The sequence below is a fragment of the Elephas maximus genome, chromosome X (assembly GCF_024166365.1).
Source record: "Elephas maximus indicus isolate mEleMax1 chromosome X, mEleMax1 primary haplotype, whole genome shotgun sequence".
In the NCBI taxonomy this organism is placed as follows: domain Eukaryota; kingdom Metazoa; phylum Chordata; class Mammalia; order Proboscidea; family Elephantidae; genus Elephas; species Elephas maximus.
This window is the reverse complement of record NC_064846.1, coordinates 59,252,212-59,276,152: the sequence shown is the minus strand read 5'-3', so window position 1 is coordinate 59,276,152 and position 23,941 is coordinate 59,252,212.

Sequence of the window (23,941 nt, the reverse complement as noted above, 5' to 3'; positions counted from 1 at the left end):
TTTTTTCCTACAATTTTTTAAATATGTCATCCTGTTGCATTCTTGCCTGCATGGTTTCTGCCGAGTAGTCCGAGCTTATTCTTCTCTTATTGGCTCTCCTGTGTAGGTGAATTTTCCTTTATCCTTCGCTGCTCTTGTAATTCTCTCTTTATCTTTGATTTTGGCAAGTTTGATTATAATATGTTTTGGTGACTTTCTTTTAACATCTACCTTATGTGGAGTTCAATGAGCATCTTGGATAGATATCTTCTCATCTTTCACAATATCAGGGAAGTTTTCTGCCAACAAATCTTCAACAATTCTCTCTGTATTTTCTGTTATCCCTCCCTGTTCTGGTATTCCAATCACTCGTAGGTTATTTATCTTGATAGAGTCCCACATGATTCTTAAGGTTTCTTCATTTTTTTTAATTCCTTTATCTGATTTTTCTTCAAATATATTAGTGCCAAGTGATTTATCTTCGAGTTCAGAAATTCTAGTTTCTACTTGCTCAATTCTGCTCCTCTGACTTTCTATTGAGTTGTCTACTTCTGTAATTTTATTGTTAATCTACTGAATTTCTGATTGCTGTCTGTCTATGGATTTTTCCAGCTTATTAAACTTTTCATTATCTTCCTGCATAATCTTCCTAATTTCTTCAATTGCTTTATTTGTGTGTTCCTTGGCTTGTTCTGTGTATTGCCTGTTTTTCTTCCTGATGTCTTGAAGGGTTCTGTATATTAAACTTTTGTATTCTGCATCTGGTATTTCCAGGAATGCATTTTCATCTAGAAGATCCCTGGATTCTTTGTTTTGAGAGCCTGTTGAGGTGATCATGGTCTGTTTCTTTATGTGACTTGATATTGACTGTTGTCTCTGAGCCATCCATAAGTTATTGTATTAGTTTATGCTTGCTTACTGTGTCATAGCTACTTGCTTTGCTTTGTTTTGGTTTACCCCTATGGGTTGCTTGAGTGAGCTAGCTTGATTATTTTCACCTTTGGAGCTCTGGTGTCTTGTCCCCAGCTGGCTAGATCTGTTATCAGGTATATCAGTCTAGGAGTCCATTCAGTTTTCTTGTATGAATTCAGCTCAGGTTTCCAGGTAGCTGATCATCAGGTGTGTGGTACTGGCTCTGTCCTAAAGTCTTAGAGGGGCAGGGGTGATTGGTGTGTATACCGGTATCTGATTGCAGCAGGGGGTCACGCTCTGAACAAGGCAGGGGGCTGAGAACTGACCCCCAAGTGTCTCTGAAGAAAATGCATCTCTGTTCCCTAAAGCTTGCTGGTGGGTGGGTTCTGTTGAGGGACCATGGGCACCCAAAGTTTTTGGTTGTAAGGACTAGGAGGTACCAGTTATCTTTGGACCCCTGTCGCGTGGGACTGGGTGACCTGAGTGGAGCTACCAGTCCTTAGGTTCCTGATGTGGGTAGGTGAGGACCTTGTTTAATAGGCAAAGCAAAGTCAGACATCAAACACCGACCTCTCCACTGCACAGCTGAAATGGTTGAAGTTTGCCAACAAGGGCCTATTCTCCTGAAATAGGACCACACAGGTCCATGCAGAAGGGAAATTTGCTCAAGGTCCATGGTTGGTTTATGCCTGGACAGGAGCTGCTTCTGTCCTGAGGTCCCCTGGTTAATGGAGCTAGCAAACTATTTTTCCCCCCAATTGCAAATTTTTTCCTTCCCCAAGGCTGGGAGGTTGGCTCTAGGTGCTCACCAGGGTCTATCTCAGGCCCAGGGATTCAGCTGCTGTAGCTGGCTTGGGGGTGGGGTGGGCACAGTAAAATATACTCAAGTGCTTAGCTTTTGCTGAGAGCGCTGTTCTCTTCAGGTTCCGGAGGTGTGAGTAAGCTGTGTCACTGGCTGCTTCTCCGTGAGGAAACTGCAGCCAAACACTAGTTTCAGCCCACTGCCGCCACCGCAGCTCCAGGAATGGTGCCTGAGGGCTCCCCGTGATTCACGTCCTGTAACTCCTCTTCTCTTCTTCACTCTGAATGGTCTCTTCCTCCCCCTGTCCCTCAGTTCGTTGTCTAAGCTTGTCTTTGATGCTCAGGGCTCCCAGCTTGTCACAGATATACTTGTTTCACTTGTTTTTTTGGGTCTTTTTCGTAAAGGGGGCTTGACAGAAGCCTCTGTCTATTCTGCCATCTTGGCTCTGCCCTGATTAAAGAATATTTAAATGAATAAATTAATTAAGCACTTTAGTATGTTTCGTGCCTGTATTAACTTGCCTTTGTTTGTTTCTACTTGTACATTGGTGATACTCAAAGCACATTTAATTATGCACTGCTTCTGGCTCTTTTAGTTCGTCCAATCTGGAAGGTTGACTCTTACTCTTTCAGCAGCCAAATTTTATACTCCATTGAATTGCAGATTCTTATATTGGCATATTTTTTTTTCTGTCATAGAACCCAAACATGCCTTCAGGTTAGAAAATGCCCTTTGTTTACAGGATCATTAGGGGCACCAATAATTTATCTTATTATGTGTCATAATAAATGGATGTTTCACAGTCAAACACCTAGCTTAGTCTTCACAAGCTGAGAACTAAAAGTTTCGAATGCCAGATATAAAAAGCACGGATATTAAATTTTAGAGCATGGATTATGTTAGGGGTGTGTACTGATCGGTGGGACACTAATATTGGGGAATTAGTGAAAGGAAAAGGCAGCATAAGAGCACTCGAAAACATAAAGGTAATGGAAAGAATGGCCCCGGAATGCATAAAAAACACAGAAGTGTGCCAAAAGCAAAATTTGCCTATTGTACAATTTACCCAACAGCTAGGTCAGGGATAAAGATATTATATTAACTCATTCTTGAAGTGTCGTGCCTAAGAAATGAACATAATCTAACCATTACTAATTTTAGCACTTAGTACAAAAGAATCAAAAAATATCATGGTTTCTACTAAGAAATGGCAGGCTTGACCCAATTGTATATTCAAACTGTCTACTAGGTTATCAAAAGTGCATCATGTCTAGGTATGATACTAAGAAGCAAAGAATTAGCCACAAGCCAAGTAACTCAAATCCTTATACATAGCCTAAAGAAAATACTATTTAACGTTACCTGCCATACCTGACATGTACACTTTATTTTGCATTTCATACATTGTAGTAAGTGATAGATACTTTTGACACTCTTGCTGCCCACATTAGTTTTAACAGCTCAACTGTTGCAGTTGTTTTATAGCCGAGGGATTCTTTATTCCAACATGTTCATTCTCCCCTTAAGTCTTTTTTTTTTTTTACAAGTTTAATGAAACACGTTTTTAATTAGCTACATGCTAATGAATAAATATAAACAGATATATGCCCCAGTGCACAACCCTGGTGAAGGAGTCTATAAACCTGAATATAAAAATTTAAACCTTCATGTGAAAAATAAATATAATGAATAAATGGGTATCAAATGCTCATTGCAAACAACATTATCAAAATTCAAGCAAAACAAAGTTATTTTGTAAAAAGTAATTTCAGAGGTCATAATTAAGAGTTGGTTTTCAAAAATCTTAATTATTTCTTTAGTTGGGGGAAATCGATTTCTTACAGTTGTGAACATATTAGTTAAAGCACAGCACTGTGGGTTATTTATAAAAAGACATTAGCTGAAAACTACTAATAAATACTTGAAGTATATTGTAACAAAGACAGTAAATTCATATCAGATTATTATTTTGTTAGTAAATCTTGCACACAATTTCAAGTTAGAATATTTTCATCAAAATCATAATCCCGTGACTAGCTGAGTGTTTTAGAGAAATGAACTCTCTCTTAATCTTTAATTTCCTATTTATATAATGAAGAAAACAATACTGTCCTCAACAGGTTTTTGTGAGGCATATGAAATTAAGAACAGACTATTATTGTTTGAAAACTACAAAGCATTACACTGATGTACAATTTTTCTGGTTTCCTTTTTTTTTTCTGAAGATGTTTCTATTCTCATTCTCCAAATATTTACTGACTTACAACATAGGTTTCAAGTATGGAAATTGATCCCCAGAGTCCAAGACACTTGCTCTTCAGAATAACAGGCTCTATCTTTTTTATATTATTACTTTTTAATCTTTTATTTTGAAATAATTTTAGATTTACAGAGTTACACGGATAATACAGTTTCCATATAACCTTCACCCAAATTCCCCTAACGTTAACATTTTACATATTTATAGTGCAATAATGAAAACTAAGAAATTAGTACAATACTATTAACTAAATTACACACTTGACTCAGATTTCACCATTTTTTCCACTAATGGCATTTTTCTATTTCAGGTTTTATCCAGTATCTCGCATTGCACTTTGTGGTTATGTCGCCTTTAGGCCCTTCCAATCTGTGATAGTTCCTGAGTTTTCCATTGTTTTTCATGACCTTGACATTTTGGTCAGTTTGTAGAATGTCTCTGGTGTTTTCATATGATTAGGTTGAAGTTATACATTTTGTGCTCTTTTCAGTACATCATATCAGTGGTCCATGATATTGATGTGTGTAATTACTGGTGATATTAACCTTGGTTAACATGGTGTCAGCCAGGTTTCTCCACTATAAAGTTTCTATTTTCCACTTTTTAATTAATAAATACTTTGTTGGAGGTACATTGAAATTATGCAAATATACTCCTTCTACCTAAAATTATCACCCACTAATTTTAATATTTATCAGTGGATCTTGCTTTTAGCAATTATCACTGTAGTGTTATAATGGTGATTTTGTATTTTCTTCATTCCATGGACATACATTAATTGTATTCTTCTGTAAATGAACAGTTGTCATATTTCTCCCATTTAGTTAATTATTCAATTAATTATATATATCACTGTGGTCTCGTTTATATTGACTTTATTCTTTGGGTTATAATCCACCATTATTGTTATTAATTTTGTTGATAAAATTGTTCCAGCTTTGGTCTTTGGGAAACCTTTCAGGTTGCCTCCTGTATCGCTTTTGTTTGCTTGTTCCTTTTGGGGGTATCTTTTTTTATTGTGGTGAAAATATATATAACACAACATTTTCTTCTGTGCTCTTTTGTCATGTTCCCATTCCTTATTTTCGATCTCTATCTTACTTGCTGGCACCACAAAATGTTCTATGTTCATCTTGTATTTTCCCTACCCCAGCCCTGTAGTTAATCAGTTTCCCTACAAGTTCCAGTTTCTTTTATTGGAGAATGGTATTTAGAAACTATGTTCTGGGCACTAAACCCCATTGCTATCAAGTTGATTACAACTTATAGTGACCCTTTAGGACAAAATAGAACTGCCCCATATGGTTCCAAAGGCTGTAATGTGTACAGAAGCAGATTGCCACATCTTTCTCCTGTGGAGTGGCTAGTGGGTTCAAACCGCTGACCTTTTGGTTACCAGCTGAATGCTTAACCACTTTGCCACCAGGGCTCCTTGATCTGGGCACTGGATTTGCTTATTTCCACTAAGGTATTCACAGGTTATAGGCCCTCTCAATAGAAACTCCTGTGTCTTTGTCTAGTATTGCTTTCAGGGTAATGTTCACTTTCCAAAAGGAGTTGAGAAGCATGTACTTACTTCCCTATTTTCTGAAAGAGCTTGCCTAGAATTAGTATTACTTCTTCTTTATCTTTTGGTACAATTTGCCAATGAAACTATCTGAGCCTAGTGTTTTCTTTTTTTGAATGTTTTAAACCATAAATTCCGTTTGTTTAATAGGTATAGTTATTCATATTATCTATTTCTCCTTGAATGAGTTTTGGTAGTTTGTGTTTCTCAAGAAATTTATCAATTTCATCGAAGTCATCAAATTTAAAGGTATAGAGTAGTATTGTATTAATATTTTAATGTCTCTATGGCCAGTCACAGGGGTTAAGAGCTAGGCTGCTAACCAAAATGTTGGCAATTTGAATCCACCAGCCTCTCCTTGGAAACTCTGTGGGGCAGTTCTACTTTGCCCTATAGGCTCACTATGAGTTGGAATTGACTCAATGGCAATAGGTTTAGTTTGATTTTGGTATAGTCAATAGTGATGTCCCCTCTTCTTTTTCTGATGTTAGTAATTTGTGTCTACCTTTTTTTTTTCTTTGACAGTCGGCCGCAAGGTTTATCAGTTTTATTGATATATTCAAAGGACCAGATTTTGGTTTCCTTGATTTTCTCTGTTGTTTCCCTGTTTTTAATTTCATTGATATTTTCTTTTTATTAATTCCTTCCTTTTGGTTGCTTTTGGAATAATTGACTCATATTTTCTTTAGTTTCTTAAAATGGCAGTTTAACAATCTAGTTTGATACTGTAAAAATGGCTTGGAGGCAGTGTCTGACCTCCTCCAACTCCACAAGGGGGAAGGAGAACCAAAACTAACAGCACAAGGCTGAATCCCATGAGGTGGAGGCCAGACAAGCCTCCTGCATCTGAACTAAGTCTGACACCAACCATCCCTCCCACAGCATTCTCCACTGGGTTCAATAATTTGTTGCAATGGCCACACAGAACTCACAGATCATACTCACAATTATGGGGTTTATTAGGGAAGTAACAGTTATAATTCAGGCTCAAAAGCACTCAGAATACAGTTCTTCCATTAAGATAACCTCTCCCCAGCTATGCTTCCAGGCACACCTCTCCCTGGCCCTTAGTCTCTGCCCAAAGATGCTCAGCTTTCTCTCTTCATGGGCCAGGAAGCCCATCACACCATCTCCTGCTGTTGGGTCTCTCCCTCCTTGATGGTGGTAGGCTCCTCCTCCTGCTCTATTATTGGATCTATTTGAAGGCAAAACTGACCAATCCCCTTGGTGGGCCATAATTATTCTATCACACAATCATCTGGGTGGGAGTTACAAGCACATGGCTGAAAAGGCCACACACCAAAGTAATTAATTGCACTGCAGGCCACCTCCTGGCTTTTCTAGCCATGGTTCTTTCATATTTGGAGGATAACTGTCCCCTCCCATTTAACCAGTCCAAAACAGTCATTAACAATTAGTCTCTTAATAGGGCAAAGAGGCCACTGGGTGAGGTTCAGGTTTGCTGCAGGTGTCCATATGATTTGGTCAGGCTCTCCAACAGTTCGTCTCATCTTCATTTTTTCTGATCTCTGATAAAATTTAACTGAGAGGATTATTCCCTTGCTCTGAGCCCCACGAGGTATCAGCATAAGCAAATCCTTTAAGGAACTTAAGCTCGCCCCTGTATTCCAGTCCAGCAGTACTCCCTTGCCCCAGTCGACTCACAGTTATAGCTTCTACAATTACAGTTTTTACAATCACAATTAACCCTTTTAACAATAAGCACTCACAGCTCAATCATATAATTCTATCAACATCTTTCCCCATCCTCTCTTCCACACACCCATCAGGAAAAGAGCAATCTATTTAGTGGGGATCCTCCCTGGTCCCCCTCATTTAATGTAAGCACACTCATGAAAGCATGTAATACAGCCAATTCATACCTTTATCTCCTCCAGTTTTAGATAGCCAGTGTTTAAATTGCCTGTCTCTATCAAACCAGTTCTCTGAGGAGACAAGAATGTTCCTTTGGTCTCGAAGAAGCTTCAGGTTCAGTTGGAACTTTGGGCATCTACATCCACAAGAAAAGTCCAATCCAGAGTAAGCCATCAAAATGCAGCAATCTACACAAGCTGACAGTGTCAAACATCTTTTGCTTTGTTCGGTAGTGTTCTGGTCAGCTCATCCCTAGTATCCAAGCTAGGTTACTATGGGTCATAGCCTCAGGCTGGAGAGTTCACACACACCTCCCAGCACTTCAGGTGTTGCTGTTGCCTCTGCCTTTAATTGAAGAAGGATCTTCATTTCTGACCAGCGCCTGATCTCTAAAATCTACATGATTCTGCTAAAGGTCAACCACAAAAAGATAACCCAATTTAAAAATGGGCAAAGGATATAAACAGGCACTTCACTAAAGAAGACATTCAGGTGGCTAACAGATACATGAGGAAATGCTCACGATCATTAGCCATTAGAGAAATGCAGATCAAAACTACAATGAGATTCCATCTCACTCCAACAAGGCTGGCATTAATCCAAAAAACACAAAATAATAAATGTTAGAGAGGTTGTGGAGAGACCGGAACACTTATACACTGCTGGTGGGAATGTAAAATGGTACAACCACTTTGGAAATCGACTTGGTGCTTCCTTAAAAAGCTAAAAATAGAACTACCATACAATCCAGCAACCCCACTTCTTGGAATATGTCCTAGAGAAATAAGAGCCTTTACATGAACATATATATGCACACCCATGTTTACTGCAGCACTGTTTACAATAGCAAAAAGCTGGAAGCAACCAAGGTGCCCATCAATGGATGAATGGATACATAAACTATGGTATATTCACACAATGGAATACTATACATAGATAAAGAACAATGTTGAATCCACGAAACATTTAATTAAGTGGAGAAATCTGGAAGACATTATGCTGAATGAAATCAGTCAATTGTAAGAGGACAAATATTGTATAATACCACTATTGTAAAAACTGGAGAAACAGTTTAAGCAGGGAAGAAAATATTCTTTGATGATTACGAGAGGGGGGAGAGAGGGAGGAAAGGAGAGGGGTATTCGCTAATTAGATATTAGATTAGTTTCATTTTAGGTGAAGGGAAAGACAATACACAATACAAGAGAGGTCACCACAAATGGACTAAACCAAAAGCAGTTTCCTGAATAAACTGAATACTTCAAAGGCCAGCATAGCAGGGGCGGGGGTTTGAGGACCATGGTTTCAGAGGTCATCTAAGTCAATTGGTATAAAATCTGTAAAGAAAACATTCTGCATCCCACTTTGGAGAGTGGCATCTGGGGTCTTAAACAGTAGCAAGCGGCCATCTAAGATGCATCAATTGGTCTCAACCCACCTGGAACAAGGAAGAATGAAGAACACCAAAGACAAAGTAATTATGAGCCTAAGAGACAGAAAGGACCACATAAACCAGAGACTACATCAGCCTGAGACCAAATGAGCTCGATCATGCCTGGCCACAACTGATGACTACCCTGACAGGGAAAGAGAACTCAACAGAGAAACCCTGAGGGAGCAGGAGAGCAGTGGGATGCAGACCCCAAATTCTCGTAAAAAGACCAGACTTAATGGTCAGACTGGGAATGGAGGGACACCAGAGGCCATGGACCCAAGACCTACTGTTAGCACAGGGAAGGAACCATTCCCAAAGTCAACTCCTCAGACAGGGATTGGACTGGAATAGTCAACTCTTCAGACAGGGATTGGACTGGAATAGGGGATGGAAAACGATACTGGTGAAGAATGAGTTTCTTGGATCAAGTGGACACATGAGACTGTTTTGGCATCTCCTATCTGGAGGGGAGATTAGAGGGCAGAGGGGTCCAGCAGCTACCCAAATGGACACGAGGAGAGAGAGTGGAGGGAAGTACTGTGCTATCTCATTAGAGGGAGAACAATTAGGAGTGTATAGCAAGGTGTATGTAAATTTTTTGCATGAAAGACTGACCTGATTTGTAAACTTTCACTTAAAGTGCAATAAAAATTAATTTAAAAATAAAGAAGGTTCTTTCTTCTCACTGGTCAAGAATGAACAGGTGAGACATGGAGAATTTTTCCACACAAGCCAAAAAAAAAAAAAAAGCCGTATGAAAAGAGGCTTGCAAGCGGAGATGAGGAGGGCCTAGGCAATGCTTACCCCATCTCTCAGAACAAAGAACTTACATGGATTTTTAAAGGCTTTTGAGGGGGAAAAAGATTTATGTTTATTCATAGGCCTATGCAGGGTTTTCTGGCAAGTGGCCCGTCTGGGCGAGGATTTGTTAACTATGGTGTGCGCACATCAGCTTTCTAACTGCTTGGGATGAGAAGACCCTGACATCTATCAATCATCCTGCTTATGTGGCCTGGCTTTTGTCCCAGGGCACTTCAGGTGCACCTTTTCAGCCATTACAGGTAACAGAAACCAAAGCAAGCATCCAAAAAAACAAGTTTCACTTTCCAAGCCCCTTCATTCTCTTACAAAGTTCCATGTTTCCACAAGTCTGGATCATTGCAACAAATCCCACTGCTGACACCAACTGTAAAAACAGCTTGGGGGCAGTGTCTGACTTCCTCCAATTCCACAAGGGTAAGGAGAACTACCACAAGGCTGATTTCCATGAGGCAGAGGCCAGACAAGACTCCTCCCTCCCCTATCTTTACTAAGTCTGACACCAACTGTCCCTCCCACAGCACTCTCCACTGGATTCAACAATTCATTGCAATGGCCACACAGAACTCATAGATAATACAATTATAGGGTTTATTAGGGAAGTAACAGTTACAGTTCAGGCTCAAGAACACTCAGGATACAGTTCTTCATCAGGATAGCCTCTCCCCAGCTGGGTTTGCAGGAACATCTCTCTCTGGCCCTCAATCTCTGCCCAAAGGCACTCAGCTTTCTCACTCCTTGGACCAGGAAGTCCATCATACCATCTTCTGCTGCTGGGTCTCTCCCTCCTTGGTGGTGATGAGCTGCTCCTCTTGCTCTGGAATTGGCTCTCTTTTAAGGCAAAACTGACCAATCCCCTCGGTGGGCCACAATTACCCTATCACACAATCACTTGGGTGGGAGTTACAAGCACATGGCTGAAAAGGCCACACACAAAAGTAATTAACTGCACTGAGGATAACTTCCTGTCTTTATAATGTAAGCATTTAATCTTACAAAATTTCCTCTAAGCATTGTGTTAACTTCTTCGTGAAAAATTTGATAGTTTGAATTTCCATTTTAGTTCAGTTCAAAACATTTGTTTAAATTTTCTTGGAGTCTCCCGTTTTGACCCAAGTGTTAATTTGGACTCACTTAAAAAAAAATCCAAACAATTGGAGATAGTCTTGGTACCTTTCTACTATTCACTTGTGGTTTAACTTTCTTTTGATCAAAGACTAAAACTCTACATGATTAATTTAAAAAATTTGTTAAGTTTTCTCTTAGGGATCATAATACATATAATCTTACCGAATGTTCCATGTTTACTTGAGAAAATGTGTAGCCAGCCTTTGTTGGGTGGACTGCTCTCTGAATGTCAAGTAGATCAAGTTGGTTGAAAGTACTATTGAACTCATATATATTCTTATTGAATTTCTGCCTCTTTTTTCTACCAGCTTTTGAGAGAGGAATGTCAAAGTCTCCGACTATATTTGTGGATTTGCCTGTTTCATCTTTAAGTTTTGTCAGTTTTTGACTTGTGTTTTGAAACTCTGTTGTTAATGGCATAAAAGTTTAGGATTACTATATATCTTTTTGGAAAATTGTCCTCTTTCTCTCAATGTAATGTTTCTCTTTAGCCCTAATAATATTCCTTCTTCTGAAGTTTACCTTATCTGATATTAATAAAGTTATTCCAGCTTTCTATTGGTTAGTGTTTGCATGGCATATCTTTATTGATCATTTTACCTCTAACATGTCTTTATTTTTAAAACGAGTTTGTTGTAGACAGCATATTGTTGAGTCTTGCTTTGTATTCAATCTAAAAAATGTGTAATAATTTTCAAATTACATCTTTTAACTGGTGTGCTTAGACCATTCACATTTAATGTGATTATTGTTTGTTGTTGTTGTTAGGTGCCATTGAGCCTGTTCTAACTCATAGTGACCCTGTGCACAACAAAAGGAAACTCTGCTAGATCGTGCGCCATCCTCACAATCATTGTCATGCTTGAGCTCTTTATAACACCCACTATGTCAATCCATCTCCTTGAAGGTCGTCCTCTTTTTGTCTGACCCCCTCCTTTACCAAGCATGATGTTCTTCTCCAGTGAATGGTCCCTCATGATAACATGTCCAAAGTACTTTGGACTAAGTCTCACCATCCTCACTTCTAAGGAGCATTATGTCTGTACTTCCTAAAGGACTGATATTTTCCTTCTTCTGGCAGTGCATGGTGTATTTAATATTCTTCACCAACACCATAATTCAAAGGCATCAATTATCTTCAATGTCCCCTATTCATTGTCCAGCTTTCACATGATTGAGGTGATTGAAAATACCATGGCTTGGATCAGGAGCACTTTACTCCTCAAAGTGACATCTTTGCTTTGTAACACTTTAAAGACTTCTTTTGCAACAGATATGCCCAATGCAATACATCGTCTAATTTCTTGACTGCTGCTTCCACGGGCAAAGGTTGTGTATCCAAGTAAAATGAAATACTTGACAACTTTAATCATTTTTCTGTTTATCATGATGATGTTTATTGGTCCAGTTGTGAGGATTTTTGTTTTCTTTATGTTGAACCGTAATCCATAGTGAATGCTGTAGTCTTTGATTTTCATCAGTAAGTGCTTCAAGTCCTCTTCACTTTCAGCAAGCAAAGTTGTGGCATCTGCATATTACAGGTTGTTAATGCATCTTGCTTCAGTCCTGATGCTGCATTCTTCTTCATATAGTCCAGCTTCTTGGATTATTTGCTGCATACAGATTGAAAAAGTATGGTGAAAGGATGCAACCCTGACTCACACCTCTCTTAATTTTAAACCACACAGTTAAACCCTACAACATCGCAACCCAAGACTTGGAAATTTTCTTCAGTTCTTTCAGCTTGAAAAATGCCAAGCATGTTGTTCCTTTTTTGTTTTTTTTTGAACTTTGGTCTTTACATATTTCATTGTAATTCTTTACTTTGTCTTCTTGATCTTCCCTTTGACATCTTCTGTTCAACTCTTTTACTTCATCCTTTCCTCCATTTGCTTTAGTTACGCTAGGTTCAAGAGCAAGTTTCAGAGTCTTTTCTGACATTCATTTTGGCCTTTTTTAAATTCCTGTCTTTTAAATGACCTTTTGGTTTCTTCATCTATCATGTCCTTGATGTGATCCCACAACTCATCTGGTCTTCAGATATTAGTGTTCAATGCCTCAAATCTACTTTTGAGATGGTCTGTAAATTCAGGTGGGATACACTCAAGGTCATACTTTGACTCTCTTGGAATTGTTTTAATTTTCTTCAACTTGAACTTCATAGGAACAATTGATTGTTCTGCAGTCAACCCCTGGCCTTGTTTTACTGATGATGTTGAGCTTCTCCATTGTCGCTTTTCACAAATGTTGATTTGATTCCTGTCTACTCCATTTAGCAAGGTCCACAGGTACAGTCACCATTTATGTTTGTAAAAAATCTTATTTCCAATGTATAGGGTGTTGTTCTTGAAAAATTCTATCATATGATCTCTAGCATTGTTTTTACCACCAAGGCCATATTTTCCAACTACTGATCCTTCTTCTCTGTTTCCAACCTGTGCATTCCAATCACCAGTAATTATCAATGCATCTTGATTGCACGTTTAATCAATTTCAGACTGCAGATGTTGCTAAAAATTGTCAGTTTCTTTACCTTTGGCGTTAGTGGTTGGTGCATAAATTTGAATAATAGTCATATTAACTGTTTTTTCTTGTAGGCATGTGAATATTATCCTATCACTTACAGTGTTGTACCTCAGGATAAATCTTGGAATACTCTTTTTGACAATGAATGTGACACCATTTGTCTGATTCAAAATAACCAATACTAGTCCATTTCAGCCCACTAATGCCTAGGATATCAATCTTTGTGCAATTCATTTCATTTCTGAAGACTTCTAATTTTCCTGGATTCTTCCTTCATACATTCTTCCTTCATACATTCCATGTTTCAATTACTATTGGATGTTTGCAGCTGTTTCTTCTCATTTTCAATTGTGCCACATCCGGAAATGAAGGTCCTGAAAGCGTTTTAACTCTATCCAAGTCATTAAGGTCGTCTCTACTTTGAGGGGAAACCCTGGTGGCATAGTGGTTAAGTGTTATGGCTGCTAACCAAAAGGTTAGCAGTTCAAATCCACCAGACACTCCTTGAAAACTCTATGAGGCAGTTCTTCTCTGTTCTACAGGGTTGCTATGAGTCGGAATCAACTGGACAGCAACAGGTTTTCTTTTTTGTTTTTTCTACTTTGAGGAAGCAGTTCTTTCCCAGTCGTATTTTGAGTGCATTCCAACCTGAGGGGCTAATCTTCTGACATTATATCAGACAATGTTCCACTGCTATTCATAATGTTTTATTGGCCAATTTTTTTGGAAGTAGATCACCAGGTCCTTCTTCCTAGTCTGTCTTAGCCTGAAATCGCAGCTGATACCTGTCCACCTTGTGTGGCCCTGCTGATACTAGAAATATCAGTGGCATAACTTCCACTATTACAATAATGCGCAAGCCACCACAGTAAGATAAACTGACAGAAGAGTGGTGGATGTGATCATTGTCGTTGTTGTTAAGGTGGCGTCGAGTTGGTTCCAACTCATAACGACTCTATGTACCACAGAACGAACTGCTGCCTGTTCCTGCACTGTCCTTACAGTCGTTGCTATGCTTGAGCCCATTGTTGCAACCGCTGTGTCAATCCATCTCTTTGAGGGTCTTCCTCTTTTCCGCTGACCCTGTACTTTACCAAGCATGATGTCCTTCTCCAGGGACTGATCCCTCCTGACAGCACGTTCAAAGTATATAAGATGCAGTCTCGCCATTCTTGCTCCTAAGGAACGTTCTGGTTGTACTTCTTCCAAGACAGATTTGTACATTCTTTTAGCAGGCCATGGTATATTCAACATTCTTCATCAACCCCACAATTCAAAGGCGCCAATTCTTCTTCATTCTTCCTTATTCATTGTCCAGCTTTCACATGCATATTATGCAATTGAAAATACCATGGCTTGAGTCAGGTGCACCTTAGTCTTCAAGGTGACATCCTTGCTTTTCAACATTTTAAAGAGGTCCTTTGCAGCAGATTTGCCCAATGCAATGCATCTTTTGATTTCTTAACTGCTGCTTCCATAAGTGTTGATTGTGGATCCAAGTAAAATGAAGTCCGTGACAACTTCAGTCTTTCTCCCTTTATCATGATATGACTTATTGGTCCAGTTGTGAGGATTTTTGCTTTCTTTACGTTGAGATGTAATCCATACTGAAGGCTGTGGTCTTTGATCTTCATTAGTAAGTGCTTCAAGTCCTTTCACTTTCAGCAAGCAAGGTTGTGTCATCTGCATGACACAGGTTGCTAATAAGTCTTTCTCCAATCCTGATGCCCCATTCTTCTTCATATGGTCAAGCTTATTGGATTATTTGCTCAGCATACAGATTGAGCAGGTATGGTGAAATGATACACCTCTGATGCACACCTTTCCTGATTTAAACCACTCAACGTCCCCTTGTTCTGTACAAACAGCTGCCTCTTGATCTATGTACAGGTTGCTCATGAGCACAATTCAGTGTTCTGGAATTCCCATTCTTTGTAATGTCATCCATAATTTGTTATGATCCACACAGTCAAATGCCTTTGCATAGTCAATAAAATATAGGTAAACATCCTTCTGGTATTCTCTGCTTTCAGCCAGGATCCATCTGACATCAGCAATGATATTCCTGGTTCCACTTCCTTTTCTGAATCTGGCCTGAATTTCTGGCAGTTCCCTGTCAATATAATGTTGCAGCTGCTTTTGAATGATCTTCAGCAAAATTTTGCTTGCATGTGATATTAATGATATTGTTCAATAATTTCCACATTCGGTTGGATCAGCTTTCTTGGGAATAGGCATAAATATGGATCTCTTCCAGTCAGTTGGCCAGGAAGCTGTCTTCCACATTTCTTGGCATAGACGAGTGAGCACTTTCAGTGCTGCATTCATTTGTTGAAACATTTCAGTTGATATTCTGTCAGTTCCTGGAACCTTGTTTTTCGCCAATGCCATCAGTGCAGGACTTCTTCCTTCAGTCCCATTGGTTCCTAATCATATGCTACCTCTTGAAATGGTTGAACATTGACTAATTCTGTTTGGTATAATGACTCTGTGTATTCCTTCCATCTTCTTTTGATGTTTCCTGTGTTTTAGAATATTTTCCCCATAGTTCCTTCACTATTGCAACTCAAGGCTTAATTTTTTTCTTCAGTTCTTTCAGCTTGAGAAACACCAAGTGTGTTATTCCCTTTTGGTTTTCTATCTCCAACTCTTTGAACATGTCATTATAACACTTCACTTTCTCTTTTCAAGCTGCCCTTTGAAATCTGTTCAGTTCTCTTAATTCATCATTTCCTCCTTTTGGTTTAGCTAGCTACTTGACGTTCGAGAGCAAATTTTAGAGTCTCTTCTGACATCCGTCTTGGTCTTTTCTTTCTTTCCTGTCTTTTCAATGACCTCTTGCTTTCTTCGTGTATGATATCCTTGATGTTATTCCACAACTCTGGTCTTCAGTTGTTAGTGTTCAACGCGTCAAATCTATTCTTGAGATGGTCTCTAAATTCAGGTGGGATATACTCAAGGTAGTATTTTGGCTCTTGTGGACTTGCTCTGATTTTCTTCAGCTTCAGCTTGAACTTGCACATGAGCAATTGATGGTCATCCACAGTTGGCCCCTGGCCTTCTTCTGACTGATGATATTGAGCTTTTCCATTGTCTTTTTCCACAAATGTAGTTGATTTGATTCCTATATATTCCATCTGGTGGGGTCCATGTGTATAGTCGCTATTTATGTTGGTGAAAAACGATATTTGCAATGAAGTGACTGGTCTTGCATAATTCTATCATTCGATCTCCAGCATTGTTTCTATCACCAAGGCCGTATTTTCCAACTACCTATCCTTCTTTTTTTCCAGCTTTCACATTCCAATCACCAGTAATTATCAATGCATCCTGCAATTTCAGACTGCAGAAGCTGATACAAATCTTCAATTTCTTCATCTTTAGCCTTAGTGGTTGGTGCTTAAGTTTGATTAATAGTCGTATTAACTGGTCTTCCTTGTAGGCGTATGGATATCATCCTATCACTGACAGCGTTGTACTTCAGGATAGATCTTGAAATGTTCTTTTTGATGATGAATGCAACACCATTCCTCTTCAAGTTGTCATTCCCAGCATAGTAGACTATATGGTTATCTGATTTAAAATGGCCAGTACCAGTCCATTTCAGCTCACTAATGCCTAGGATATTGATGTTCATGTGTTCCATTTAGTTTTTGACAATTTCCAATTTTCCTAGATTCATATTTCATACATCCCAGGTTCTGATTATTAATGGATGTTTGCAGCTGTTTCTTCTCATTTTGAGTCATGCCATATCAGCAAATGGAGGTCCCGAAAGCTTTACTCCATTCACATCATTAAGGTCAACACCACTTTGAGGAGGCAGCTCTTCCCCAGTCATCTTTTGAGTGCCTTCCAACCAGGGGGGCTCATCTTCCGGCACTATATTAGACAATGTTCTGCTCCTTTTCCTAAGATTCTCGCTGGCTAACTCTTTTCAGAAGTAGATTGTGGGGTCCTTCTTCCTGGTCGGTCTTAGTCTGGCAGCTCAGCTGAAACCTATCCTCCGTGACCCTGCTGATATTTGAATACTGGTGGAATAGCTTCCAGCATCATAGCAACACACAAGCCTCCACAGTATGACAAACTGACAGACACGTGGGGGATGTGATTATTAATATGATTATTAATAAGGTTGAATTAAAACTCTCCAATCTGCTATGAGTTGCAATAGACTTGAAGGCAACGAGTTCGAGTTGGTTTTCTTGGTATTTGTTCATTATTTATTTTTCTCTTTTTCTTTCTTTTCTTAGTTTAATTGAGAATTTTATGATTCTAATTATTCTATATATCTATATAGAATTACGTCTCTTTTTAAAATTCAGATTATGATTGCTCTGTAGTTTAGAATATACCTCTAGTTATTCAGAGTCTACCTGCAAATAATATTATACCACTTCTCATGTATTCTTAGGACCTTAAAACAATATATTTCCAATTCTTTTCCATTTTTAGTACTATTATTGTCAAATACTCTTTTATTACATGTGTATAAACACATAATACCTTGCTACTATTTTTGCTTTAGGCAGTTATATTTTAGAGCAATTATTATTACTTTAATTTTTTTCCCCGTTCTATTTCCCTTTATTTCTTTTTGTAGATGCAGGTTTCTGTTTTCTATTCCTTCTGCATGAAGAACTGCATTTAAGGTTTCTCATAAAGTAGATGTGCTGCCAATGTGTAACCAGTTTTTGTTTGACCACTAGTTAATGTTTATCTGTTTTAGTATGTAATATTTATTTTTGTTTTTCTGTCTTTAAGATTAACTCTATAGTTCTTTATTTTTCAATAATTTTTATTGTGCTTTAAGTGAAAGTTTACAAATCAAGTCAGTCTGTCACATATAAGCTTATATACACCTTACTCCATACTCCCACTTACTCTCCTCCTAATGAGTCAGCCCGCTCCCTCCTTCCAGTCTCTCCTTTCATGACGATTTTGCCAGTTTCTAACCCTCTCTACCCTCCTATCTCCCCTCCAGACAGGAGATGCCAACACAGTCTCAAGTGTCCACCTGATACAAGTAGCTCACTCTTCGTCAGCATCTCTCTCCAACCAGTCCCTTCCATGTCTGATGAGTTGTCTTTGGGACTGGTTCCTGTCCTGGGCCAACAGAAGGTTTGGGGACCATGACCACCGGGATTCCTCTAGTCTCAGTCAGACTATTAAGTCTGGTCTTCTTATGAGAATTTGGGGTCTGCATCCCACTGATCTCCTGCTCCCTCAGGGGTTCTCTGTTGTGCTCCCTGTCAGGGCAGTCTTTGGTTGTAGCCGGGCACCATCTAGTTCTTCTGGTCTCAGGATGATGTAACTCTCTGGTTCATGTGGCCCTTTCTGTCTCTTGGGCTCATAGTTGTCGTGTGACCTTGGTGTTCTTCATTCTCCGTTGATCCAGGTGGGTTGAGACCAATCGATGCATCTTAGATGGCTGCTTGTTAGCATTTAAGACCCCAGATGCCACACTTCAAAGTGGGGTGCAGAATGTTTTCATAATAGAATTATTTTGCCAATTGACTTAGAAGTCCCCTGAAGCCATAGTCCCCAAACCCCCACCCTTGCTCTGCTGACCTTTGAAGCATTCAGTTTATCCCGGAAACTTCTTTGCTTTTGGTCCAGTCCAGTTGAGCTGACCTTCTGTGTATTGAGTATTGTCCTTCCCTTCACCTAAAGTAGTTCTTATCTACTAACTAATCAGTAAATAACCCTCTCCCCCCTCCCTCCCCCCCTCGTAACCACAAAGGTATGTGTTCTTCTCAGTTTATACTATTTCTCAAGATCTTGTAATAGTGGTCTTATACAATATTTGACCTTTTGCCTCTGACTAATTTCACTCAGCATAATGCCTTCCAGGTTCCTCCATGTTATGAAATGTTTCACAGATTCGTGACTGTTCTTTATTGATGCATAGTACTCCATTGTGTGAATATACCATAATTTATTTACCCATTCATCCATTGATGGACACCTTGGTTGCTTCCAGATTTTTGCTATTGTAAACAAAGCTGCAATAAACATGGGTGTGCATATATCTGTTCGTGTAAAGGCTCTTATTTCTCTAGGGTATATTCTGAGGAGTGGGATTTCTGGGTTGTATGGTTATCCTGTATCCTGATCTCTGCTGAACTCTCTTATTAATTTCAGTAGCTTCCTTGAGGATTCTTTAGGGTTTTCTGTGTATAAGATTATGTCATCTACAAATAGAGATAATTTTACTTCTTCCTTGCCAATCCGGATGCCCTTTATTTCTTTGTCTAGCCTCATTCCTCTGGCTAGGACCTCTAGCACAATGTTGAATAAGAGCGGTGGTAAAGGGCATCCTTGTCTGGTTCCCGTTCTCAAGGGAAATGCTTTCAGGCTCTCTCCATTTAAGGTGATGTTGGCTGTTGGCTTTGTATAGATTTCCTTTATTATGTTGAGGAATTTTCCTTCAATTCCTATTTTGCTGAGAGTTTTTATCATGAATGGGTGTTGGACTTTGTCAAATGCCTTTTCTGCATCAATTGATAAGATCATGTGGTTTTTGTCTTTTGTTTTATTTATATGGTGGATTACATTAATGTTTTTTTTTAATATTAAACCAGCCTTGCATACCTGGTATAAATCCCACTTGGTTGTGGTGGATTATTTTTTTGATATGTTGTTGAATTCTATGGGCTAGAATTTTGTTGAGAATTTTTGCATCTATGCTCCTGAGGGATATAGGTCTGTAGTATTCTTTTTTTGTGATGTCTTTACCGGGTTTTGGTATTGGGGATATGGTGGCTTCATAGAATGAGTTTGGTAGTATTCCGTCATTTTCTATGCTTTGAAATACCTTTAGTAGCAGTGGTGTTAACTCTTCTCTGAAAGTTTGGTAGAACTCTGCCATGAAGCTGTCTGGGCCAGGGCTTTTTTTTTTTTTGTTGGGAGTTTTTTGATTACCTTTTCAATCTCTTTTTCTGTTATGAGTCTATTTAGTTGTTCTACTTCTGATTGTGTTAGTTTAGGTACGTAGTGTTTTCCTAGGAATTCATCCATTTCTTCTAGGTTTGCAAATTTGTTAGAGTACAATTTTTTGTAATAATCTGATATGATTCTTTTAATTTCAGTTGGGTCTGTTGTGATGTTGCCCATCTCATTTCTTATTTGGATTATTTGTTTCCTGTATTTCTTTAGTCAGTCTGGCCAATGGTTTAACAATTTTGTTAATTTTTTCAAAGAACCACCTTTTGGCTTTGTTAATTCTTTCAATTGTTTTTCTGTTCTCTAATTTATTTAGTTCAGCTCTAATTTTTATTATTTGTTTTCTTCTAGTGCCTGATGGATTCTTTTGTTGCTAACATTCTATTTGTTCCAGTGTAGGGACAGTTCTCTGCTTTTTGCTCTTTCTTCTTTATGTATGTGTGCATTTATCAATATAAATTGACCTCTGAGAACTGCTTTTGCTGTGTCCCAGAAGTTTTGATAGGAGTTGTTTTCATTCTCGTTGCATTCTATGAATTTTTTTTTTTCCGTCCTTAATGTCTTCTATAACCCAGTCTTCTTTGAGCAGGGTATTGTTCAGTTTCCAAGTATTTGATTTCTTTTCCCTGATTTTTCTGTTATTGATTTCCACTTTTATGGCCTTTTGGTCTGAGAAGATGCTTTGTAATATTTCAATGTCTTGGATTCTGCAAAGGTTTGTTTTATGACCTAATATGTGGTCTATTCTAGAGAAAGTTCCAGGTGCGCTAGAAAGAAAGTATACTTTGCAGCTGTTGGGTGGAGTGTTCTGTATAAGTCTATGAGGTCAAGTTGGTTGATTGTAGCAATTAGGTCTTCCGTGTCTCTATTGAGCTTCTAACTTGAAGTCCTGTCCTTCCCCGAAAGTGGTGTGTTGAAGTTTCCTACTATAATTGTGGAGATGTCTATCTCATTTTTCAGTTCTGTTAAAGTTTGTTTTATGTATCTTGCAGCCCTGTCATTGGGTGCATAAATATTTAATATGGTTATATCTTCCTGGTCAATTGTCCCTTTAACCATTATGTAGTGTCCTTCTTTGTCCTTTGTGGTGGATTTAACTTTAAAGTCTATTTTGTCAGAAATTAATATTGCTACTCCTGCTCTTTTTTGGTAGTTGTTTGCTTGATATATTTTTTTCCATCCTTTGAGTTTTTGTTTGTTTTTGTCTCTAAGTCTAAGGTGTGCCTCTTGTAGGCAGCATATAGATGGATCGTGTTTCTTTATCCAGTCTGAGACTCTGTCTTTTTATTGGTGCATTTAGTCCATTTACATTCAGCATAATTATAAATAAGTATGTGTTTAGTGCTGTCATTTGGATGCCTTTTTGTGTGTGTTGTTGACAATTTCATTTTTCCACTTACTTTTTTGTGCTGAGACGTTTTTCTTTGTAAATTGTGTGTTCCTCATTTTCATAGTATTTGACTTTATGTTTGCTGAGTCGTTATGTTTTTCTTGTTTTTTATTTTGAGTTATGGAGTTGTTATACCTCTTTGTGGTTACCTTAATATTTACCCCTATTTTTCTAAGTAAAAACCTAACTTGTGTTGTCCTATATCACCTTGTTTCCCTCTCCATTTGGCAGTTCTATGCTTCCTGTATTTAGTCCCTCTTTTTGATTATTGTGATCTTTTACATATTGACTTCAGTGACTCCCTGTTTTGGGCATTTTTTTCTTTTTAAAATTAATCTTAATTTGTTTTTTTGATTTCCCTATTTGAGTTCATATCAGGATGTTCTGTTCTGTGACCTTGTGTTGTGCTGGTACCTGATATTATTGGTTTTCTGACCAATTTCCTTTAGTATTTCTTGTCGCTTTGGTTTGGTTTTTGCAAATTCTCTAAGCTTGTGTTTATCTGTAAATGTTTTAATTTTGCCTTTATATTTGAGAGAGAGTTTTGCTGGATATATGATCCTTGGCTGGCAGTTTTTCTCCTTCAATGCTCTATATATGTCATCCCATTGCCTTCTTGCCTGCATGGTTTCTGCTGAGTAGTCTGAACTTATTCTTATTGATTCTCCTTTATAGGAGACCTTTCTTTTCTCCCTGGTTGCTTTTAAAATTTTCTCTTTATCTTTGGTTTTGGCAAGTTTGATGATAATATGTCTTGGTGATTTTCTTTTTGGATCAATCTTAAATGGGGTTCAATGAGCATCTTGGATAGATATCCTTTCGTCTTTCATAATGTCAGGGAAGTTTTCTGCCAGCAGATCTTCAACTATTCTCTCTGTATTTTCTGTTATCCCTCCCTGTTCTGGAACTCCAATCACACGCAAGTTATCCTTCTTGATAGAGTCCCACATGATTCTTAGGGTTTTTTCATTTTTTTTAATTCTTTTATCTGATTTGTTTTCAGCTATATTGGTGTCCATTCCCTTGTCCTCCAGATCCCCCACTCTGCATTCCAATTGCTCAAGTCTCGTCCTCTGACTTCCTATTGTGTTGTCTAATTCTGTAATTTTACTGTTAATCTTTTAGATTTCTGAATGCTGTCTCTCTATGGATTAATTTTTCCACTATGTTCTTGAATAATCTTTTTGATTTCTTCAACTGCTTTATCAGTGTGTTCCTTGGCTTTTTCTGTAGATTGCCTTATTTCATTTCTGAGGTCATCCCTGATGTCTTAAAGCATTCTGTAATTAGTTTTTTATATTCTGCATCTGGCAATTCCAGGATTGTATCTTCATTTGGGAAAGATTTTGATTCTTTAGTATGGGGAGTTGTAGAAGCAATCATGGTCTGCTTCTTTATGTGGTTTGATATGGACTGCTGTTTCCGAGCCATCTCTAAGATATTGTAGTGATTTATTCTATATTTGCTCACTGAGTCTTATCTTGTTTTGTTTTCTTTCAGTATACGTAAATGGGCTACTAGATTGCTCTGTCTTGATTGTTGTAGCCCTTGAATCACTTATGTCCTATTACCAGCTGTTTTGGGCTGTTACCAGATATATAAGCCTAAGAGTCCATTCACTATTTTTGAGTAGAATCTGGTTTTGGGTCATCAAGTGTGTGGTGCAGACTGTCACCTATCCACCGAGAGAAGTAGTGGTGAGAGTTGTGTGCACCAAATTCTAGTAGCAGCAGGGGTTCACACTCCAGGAGGGTCGGGATGCTGACAGGCTTCCCCCACATACCAGTAAGGTAGGTGTGTCTCTATTCCTAAAGCACTTTGGTGGGTGGGCTCTGCAGCTGTACCTTAGGCACCCAGTGCAAGTACCTCTACAGATTGGTAGGTGTCACCCTCCTTAGACCGCTAAGGCAGGAGGCTAGGTGGTCTGGGGGTAGCTTCAGCTCTCAGTTCCCCCTTGTGGGTCAGTGAGGGCTCTGTTGAATACGCAGAGATATCAGACCTGGGAAACTTGTCTTTCCAGTAATCCGCTAAAACAATTACAGTCAGATCCCTATCAGAATTGCCTTTGCATTACAATAGCCACCTTGTTCCCTGTAGGGATGAAAGCCCAAGACTGTGGATCACATACGCTTTGCTGGAGCTGGTTCTGTATTTTTAGTCCAATTAGGGAAGCATTTTTGGTCCCTGGGTTTTTTGTAGCTGCTTCTCTCAGGCCATGAGCATGGGTTAGGAAAAGACCAAAAAAGAAAAGAAAAACCGCAGAGCAGTTCACTCTCTGGCTCAGGAAATTCCAATGTTAATGA